Below are 8,580 nucleotides of genomic sequence, written 5' to 3'. Positions count from 1 at the left end.
ACTGATTACAATCCCCTGTGTTGATTATTATGGGAACTTGCATGCTGAGTGTTAATATAAAGACACTGTCTGTCTCAGGAAGGAAACAGCTCTGGTCCTGCTCCATCTTTCTATTTTTTTTTTAATCTATGATATCTTGTTTAATCTGCGAGCTTCCAAGTCTGCTGTGTTGGCTGTAGCTTTCAAAAGGTGTTTCAGGTTAAAAAGTAAATCAGATATTCAGCCTAAAAATCCTTTGTACTCCAAGCCCGAAATTTTATTTACAGAATTTATATTAAAATAGTCTTCATGGTGCATGGTGTCAGAAACTCTCCTGCTCTCAATGAAGGCTTGCTGCTGGGCTGTGTATTGGTTAGAGTAAAGTCAGCAGTTTGAACATTTTAATAAGGAATCCTGCTCTGCTTGCATGCTGACGCTTACCCCCTTAGAGTTCACCTTTCCTGCCATACATTTCTACTCGCCAGCTACACAGTCAGGCCTGCATGCAGTTATTGTTTCGTTGTCTGTTGTGTGTGCATAACCCTGTTCATTTTATTTCCTCTGTCTGGTCGAAGGACTTTTAGGTGACGGTCTCTCCTTTTTGTGTGCAGGCAAACACATTGAAATCCTTCTAGAAAAATAACACCCTTTCAGCCACTACATTACTTTCATATCTGTCAGAAAATTTTGATAATATAATATCAGAAATAGTCTTGCTAAATTATTAACAGACCTCAGCTGAGGTAAATGAGGCCTGCAGCACTTTAGGTGTTGCTCTGAAGTCTTTTGTGATCTCCTGGGTAAATCGTCAACACATTCTTAGAGTAACTTATGCATGCCCAAAGTTTTAGAAATAATCTTGTAGCCCTTTTTGGGAGAGACTTTTTTATATCTTTCAGCCTACTTCATGTTGTATTTAATTGATATGTAGTGGAAGCTAGTGAGATTGAGCTCAGCATTCCCAGAAAATTGGCTAATCACAGTTATGTCATGATTGAAATCTGTGTTCAATCAGACAGGGTCGAATGTTTTGTTTTTTTGTAAGATTTAAAAATATCCTTTTCTTTTTACTCTGACTATCTTACTTGTTCTTTTTTTCCCAGACTTGCAAAATTTAAGTACGAGGAAAGACCAAAAACAGAGGAAACATGTGAAGAAGTAATAGGATTTAATAGGGATTTTGTATATATTTACATGAGGGAGGGCATACAAGTTCCAGATTCTAGTTTGTAAAAACAATCGAAAATCATAATATATTTTGATTTTATTTCATTTTGCATAAAATTCCAATGGAGCATTTTAAGGTTTAAGGTTGGTTATGTGACAAAATGTTTAAAACTTTGAGCTTGTTTAGTGCTACTTCAACAGACAGCCCTGCACTTCTGCTGCTGAAACAAAACCAGTCATGTTAGTGCCACTGTCTGATGACCAAAGGTATACCACAAGGATCAAAGAAATGCCACCAAGAGTAATCTCACCTTCAGTAATGTTAAGTAGAATATTTATAGCTTCTTACTATAAGTAGTAAGTACAACCATCTTCAAAGCTCAGAAAATGCATCAACTCTTGATAAAGTATTAAATATATTTATTTGATAATATTCTTCCCACTGTTGCACTGTTTAAAAAAATTGTGTATTAAGTGTGTGTGTGTGTGTGTGTTTTGTTTGTTTGTTGTTTTTTTAGTAAAGGTTGTGGAGTTATTGTGAAAATAAAATCCCTTTCACTTTCGATCTGTCTCACACGTAAACAGAGATCCATCCCATAATCTGTTTATATAATTTCTTTGGTCTTTTGTATGTAAAGTTTATAATTTCTTCATTTCTTTTTATTTAATCGCTTGTTATGACATGGAGAGCTCAAATTTCTTGCAAATTTGAAAGAACAACTGTACAGAATGGATTCGGAGTCATTTCTGAATTCTCTGTTCAGATTAACTAAAACAGGCTCAAACCAGGATTCTACCACCACTGTGTAAAAACACAGAATAATTCTATGCTAATTAAAATGAATTAATTGATCGTTTATATGTTATTTACCCTATCTACATATTTTTTCATTTTTTTTATTATAGACACAATGTTAAAGAAGCAATTTCTCAATTTAGTAGTAATAAATATATTTTATTGCATAAAAAGCTGTAATAGTAGTGTCTTTGCTGTCAGTTCCTCACTCCTCTGTATTTCAATAGGTTGTCATGTGCTACTCTCACACCCATCTTGTGATCGGCTCATGATCACGCTTAAATTCTGCTCCTGCAAATATAGGCCCTCTCCCTGTGGTGTTGCCCTGTGACAGCTCATCCACACATTATAAATGTGTTTGACCCTCAGCGGAGCCTGAAACAACACCCTCCGAGCAGTGACTGAGAAATTATTTGCAACAACAACGTCTTAGTTTGGCTTCCCTTCTAGTGAGGCCCCTTTTATGCGAAGAGCTTGGTTATAGTTTTGAGTTTTGATCGATCGAGTTAAAACTTTGTACGCTATGTTAGCACTTTACTTATCTGTGTTGATTTTGTTGGAATACGATTCTTAGAAATGAAATGTGGAAAATGCCAAGAGAACGTAACAAGTACAAAGAGACACTTGACAGCTAATCTCACTTTGTAGTGCCACACTGGGGTAAAGATGCTTGTAATTAACAGCCTACAACTAAAAATAAATCTGGAGCACAAAAGGAGGCATAATCACCTTGTTCTATGACTCTTGTGAAAAGAGTTTGTTTGTCACAATTACCTCTAACACTTTCTCCTTTGTCAAAATGGCGTTTTGAATTCAATGAAACAGCAAAGGTTGATTGTCCCTCTCTGCTGTAAACTGAGCTCACCTGACCTGTCTAATGCGCTCAAACCTCCACAGACACATCACACTAAAGTGAATGCATACACTCCAGCGTGCTTTTTTGCTGTTTTAGTGTCACTCGTGTTTAAATGAGCACTTCCATTTCTCTTCCCCGTATCTGTGAAGAAAATATTTCTGCAGCAAGATGCTGCCTCAGCCATGTTTCACTGTAGTAGTGTTGAGTTTAGGCTATTATGAAGAGGTAGTTTACACTTTGTGTAGGATAGCCAGCTAAAAAATTACATTTTCGTTACCGCTGCATGCTCTGATACACTTTAAATTGAACTTTTATCTTTCAATAAACAGTTTTACTGTGCTCTGTGAGATGTTACAAGCTTGGTATATGCTATAATATACTATTTGCCTACATCCACAAACAAAAAAAAATAGGAAAGGCATCTTGTGGTAGTCCAATAAACTTATTTTGTTTCATAGCACAGCAGCCGACTACTGTGGCTGTTCATTGTGTTCAGCAGAGATGCAGCCTGGGGGGAAGAAGCTCTCTGCGGTGGCTGGTTTTTGCAAGTAGCACTCTGCAGTGCTGCTTATTTGGACAGTATTTATGATTGGCTTCAGTTGAATACAGATGCATGCCAAGCTTTTCACCCCAGATTTCTATTAATAAAATATTAATTAATCCATGTGTCCTTTTCCTTCTACATACGTCAGAATTATGCATTGCTATGTGTTGGTCTTTCACTCAAAATCCCAACAAAATGCAGTGAGTTTGTGGTTGTGGCATAACAATATACTGAAATTGAAGGGGGTAGGGGTGTGGGGGTGGCATGACAGGAATTGCTTCATCTGCTGAGCCCATCAGATTAAAAGGTATAGGATGAGGTAATAACACCTACAATCATTTACTAACAAAATAACAAAGACAAGGCCCTTCTACGTTGTTTCCAATCCAAATCAGGAATTAAGTGATGCTTTTTAGATTCAGCATGAACTCCACAGCAGTCCATCCAATGGTTGCTAAAAAAAAAAAGTCAGCAGGGATAGTTTACTCCCTATTTGTTTAGCTGCCAAAGCAATGCTATAAATATCTGCTCACTTTAAATACTTGCTACAGTTTTAATATTACATGCCTGCTGCAGTGTTTATGAAGCTTAATTACTACCTGCAGTTCTTAATCAGATCTGTATGCATAATTATAGAAGGAGACAATACTAAACTTTAGGAACACAATAATGTTGCTGGAGATTAGATTTTGTTTGTTTTTGAGTTCATGTATGTTGTTTGGGAATGTTTCAGACTAAATTTGCTCATAATGCAAAATATTTCCAACATATGCTCCTCAACACACAAAAAAATCTTGTTAAACTATAGTTTGTAAAACTTTACAAAGGCTTGGAGGATCTCATTGTAGAAAGGAATCAGTCAGGCGACATTTTTCCAAAACTGACAGAAACATGAGATGGAAACTGGTCATGGAACCTGCCCGAAGGAACAGACATCCTCATCAATCCGGTAGATTTGAAAAGTTTTGCAGAGAGGTACAGACTGAATTTTGAATCTGATTCAAAAAGAGCTTCAACAAAGTTTTATTTTCTGAGTGTGCAAACCTATGCAACTTGCAGATTATTGCATCTTTTTTTAAGGTTTTGTGTTGGTTGGACCACAAACTGCTTTTTGTGTTTGTCCGTTTGATTTGCATCACATGAAATGGAGAAAAAGTATAATTTTTATCTCAGTTTTTTTTTTTTAAAGTCTCAAAAATCTGGCATTTTTACAGGAGCTTTCTACATTTTTGAAGTTTGCCTGGTTGTGGAGAAGACAGTGAATCCAGTGAAAAGGACTCCAAATAATGAGTAACATCTATACCTGGATTATTTCCTGGTCGCACAGATACAGTGGTTGACTCTGTAGACTTTACATGACTCTGAGATGACCATCTTTAATTACTTCATGCCATTGAGAGACAATGAAATCTCCATTTCCTGTGTTCCTGTGATTGAATCCTACCACACACAGTGATTGTTTGATTAAAGTAACTTTCAAAGAAAGGCGAAACCTTTTATTAATCACTTCACCTGTCGCATTATTCAGATTGTTTTTTATAATTCATACAAATGCAAAATTAGCTTAAAAAACATGGCAATCTTAGAAAAACATTATGTATTTATTGCTTTTGTGTTTACATTAATTTAGCAAAAAATTTGTTTTTTATAAAAAAAATTATACTGCGCAAAAAAAAAAAAAAAGGAGAAGAACGATTAATGTTCACATTACTGCTCTGTTTATTCTTGCCCTGCAGCAGGAAGAAAAATGATATCTGTAACAGCCACTGCAGATTTCTGGACATATGAGTGTTTCAGGAAGCAGAAACATTACAATTTGCATACACTGCATGAATCTCAGAGCAAGGATTTAAATAAGTCGCTTTTACATCATTCTTATGGCGTCAGCGTGATCTAAATCCCCTGTCAGTAAAGAAGTGATTTTTCTTATTCTCACATCTCTGATTTTGCAGCGGAAGGCAGATGAAAGGAGAATGAAGGACGATGTTTCAAGTGATACTGTCAGGCCCGCTGATTGGTTTGACACATTGCTCATCTGGGTCCACATACACCTGCATAAGCTAAGTGCTTCCCATGAAAAAAGGATTTGGAAGATATTTCATCTGTCAGCCCGTGAAGAAGACGACACTTTTAAAGATGCATTTTTTTTAGGTCACTTAGCTTTAAATGGTGATTATTTTTAGAGGTAAATATGTGGATTTGTTTATCTCCATTATTAGTGGGACGGTTCATTCGGTGGTCATTGCTCATGGCCTTGTCAAAGAAAAAGTTTAACAAACACTCAGACGTGAACTCTTTTAGAAATTAAAGCATTTTCACCTCTAGAGCTTTTTCCCACTTTAATCATATTTCAACAACAAACAAAATGTGTTTCAAATATCTCTTAGTGCTAGACCAACACAAATGAATCCATAATAATTATGAAGCAGAAGGAAAATGATGCATGGATTTTGTTGAAAATCACAATTTGCAAAATTTACATCAATCTTTGGCTCATGTAAATATTAATAATTATCAATAAAGTTGAAGTTTCTTTAGTTGAATCTGGGCATTATCCGTAAGTGGGAACCATAAGTCAACTTGTCGGTCAAGAATTAATTCTAACCCTTCACACAACAAGAAACGATCACTGGCACAGAATTTCCCAGATCTCAGCTTTGGCCATATATGTACAAACTCTAGAATCTCAGATGCAAGTATAGCTGCTCTTTAAAGGTTCTCCAGATTATACTTTGAAGGTTTTAAAAAACATTTCTCCATACAACTGAATAGGAGGGGGAGAGTTAATGTCTGTGTGTTTCTGCTCACTAAAGACAACCCTCATCCGTCCTCCTCTGGGTTTCATTGCAGATGTAATCTAAAAATCTGTTTTGTCTCTGTGGTGGAAAATTACTACAAGTTAACATCTGCTGATCATGTTATACCAAATGCTTGTGAACTCTCACCAACAGAACTATTTGGGATACATGTACAAGGTTGGGAGTTGTTTTCTACAGCTGCATCAGAACCAGACTGTCTCACCCCTTGTTTTTAATTCCTTATCCTTGGTATAAAACTCAAGTGTTGTCTCTGCCTGGCAAAGCTTTTCACCCAGCCCTGCTTCATTATTGATTGTCCTACAAGCTCTCTGTATTGTGCACAATAAATGAATAAGCCTGATTGTGTGATTTCATCTGACAGTGCTTGGTAAAATAGTTTTTTCCACAACGGTCTCCAACAAAATGAATGCTGGGAGATCCAGTTTGAATAATCTGTGTGAGTAAAATGGAACCCCAACACTTGTAATATACAGTATATATATATATATATATATATTTTTTTTTTTTTTACAAAAACAAATCTGATTCAAACTTTAAAAGAACCCAGAATTTTGAAAAAAGGAGAAAAAAAAATATTTAACAAGAATACTACACAGGAGAATTACAACTCTTATAAGTTCTAGAGAAAGATACACAGAACATTTTTAGGTCATTACCTTACTTCAATTTCTTACCTAAAGGAATAACCTTATCTTGACCCCAATTACAAACCTTAACTCGGCTATTATGACAACAAGCTCTATACATCTGCTAAACGAAGCAGAAGAAAAATCAAATTGTGACACCAATTATGTCCTCGTTTATACATCATGTCCCCCGTCCAATTGCAGAAATTACGCCTCCAACCACACAACGTTCAGGTATTGAGTTTGTGTGAAATGAAATCCTCACCTGAGCAGAGTTCAGTTTGACTTTAATTTTCTAGCTGTGCGTAGACCCACTTTTTGTTCATGATGTTGCAGGGCACAGGAGATGGGGAGAGATGTAGAGCGTGAAGACACTTAACAGGGAAGTCAAACATACAATACACAAACCTCACCCGACATTCATTACTTCTCTTTACAACCGCACGTTACGTGCAGATTGCAAAAGAAATAAATAACAGACTTTGTAATGTGTTGAAAACATGTTTTGACAAAGTAATGATGTCATTACCTTGTAGATTACTTTGAACTCAGGAAATTACCTCTGTCTTTTTATTGTCTTCTTTTATATTTATCGATTTGTCAATTGTATCAACCATCTGATGAGCATCTTTGGTGACGCAGCTGAAGTAATGATCTATACGGGACTGGGTTTGACTCTTAGGTAGTTCCAATAAGTCATAAATCATAAAATGCAAAAACTAATTTGCTTAAAAGATACTACATGTAGAAAACGTGTGTAGTCACAAATTTCAGTGTAATATACTGAGATCAAGACAAAATAGTGCATAACCGTGCAACTGAAGAAGATATTGGGGAAGATATTATGAAATTTCAATTGGATTGTATTAAAGTTTGATGACTTATAACAATGTGGTATTCAGCCTCCATTTGTAAGTACCCAATTCAATTTGACCACAACTGAAGTCATGTTTTAATAATATCGAAATGTAAATCGAGTAGATGCTACATGACTCGTAGATCTTACTTAACATTTAGTGCACATAACTTGGCAGTTTTCATTATTCAGTAATTGTTTTTTAATTATAGTTTACAGCAACATGTCCATCTTGAAATAGGGTTTTGTACTCTGCAGCATTCACTCAGAAAGTTTGACGAAGAAATACCAAAGGTTCAACAAGACAAACATGGAGGAAATCTCAAAGAAGAAAAAGAAGCACAGGAAAAAAAAAAAAAACAACAGAGGTGCCTAATGTGATTCTAGGGAATTTAAGAGCATTAAACACTGTGACGCAATTACTTCCATGCTGTGAGTGTTTGTCACAGATGAATAAATGAGGGTTAATTTGAATGCAGCAAGGGGAATCTACATCAGCAATGAAATCAGCATGAATAACAGAGTAAACAAACATGAACAGTTGGACTCGATGTATATTTAATGCATCCTTTTGTTAGGTAGTAGGGACATGGCTAGATTTATGTTTAATAATGGGGTTAAATAGGCAGGCAGGGGCACAAACTGTAGAAGGGTGGCACATTAAAATTTCAATTTCATCTGTAAATCCCCATTTACTAAACTTTAAATCTAATCTGACTGGTCCAAAAGACTGGCCATGCAGGGAACACAGGACCCATGCATTTTCGACTTACATATTTGGAGGAAAAGTAACACTGCATGTTACCATGAACATCACACTGGAGCGCAGTCAAGAGCTTACTATGCTAGTATATACCATGAACACCCACATATTGATGGTATACTTTTGAATACATAATTAGCCTTATATGCATAGAAGGCTAATTATAATACAATT

This window comes from Xiphophorus hellerii, chromosome 10, assembly GCF_003331165.1.
Source record: "Xiphophorus hellerii strain 12219 chromosome 10, Xiphophorus_hellerii-4.1, whole genome shotgun sequence".
NCBI classification, from domain to species: Eukaryota; Metazoa; Chordata; class Actinopteri; order Cyprinodontiformes; family Poeciliidae; genus Xiphophorus; species Xiphophorus hellerii.
Note: the sequence above shows the minus strand (reverse complement) of the source record.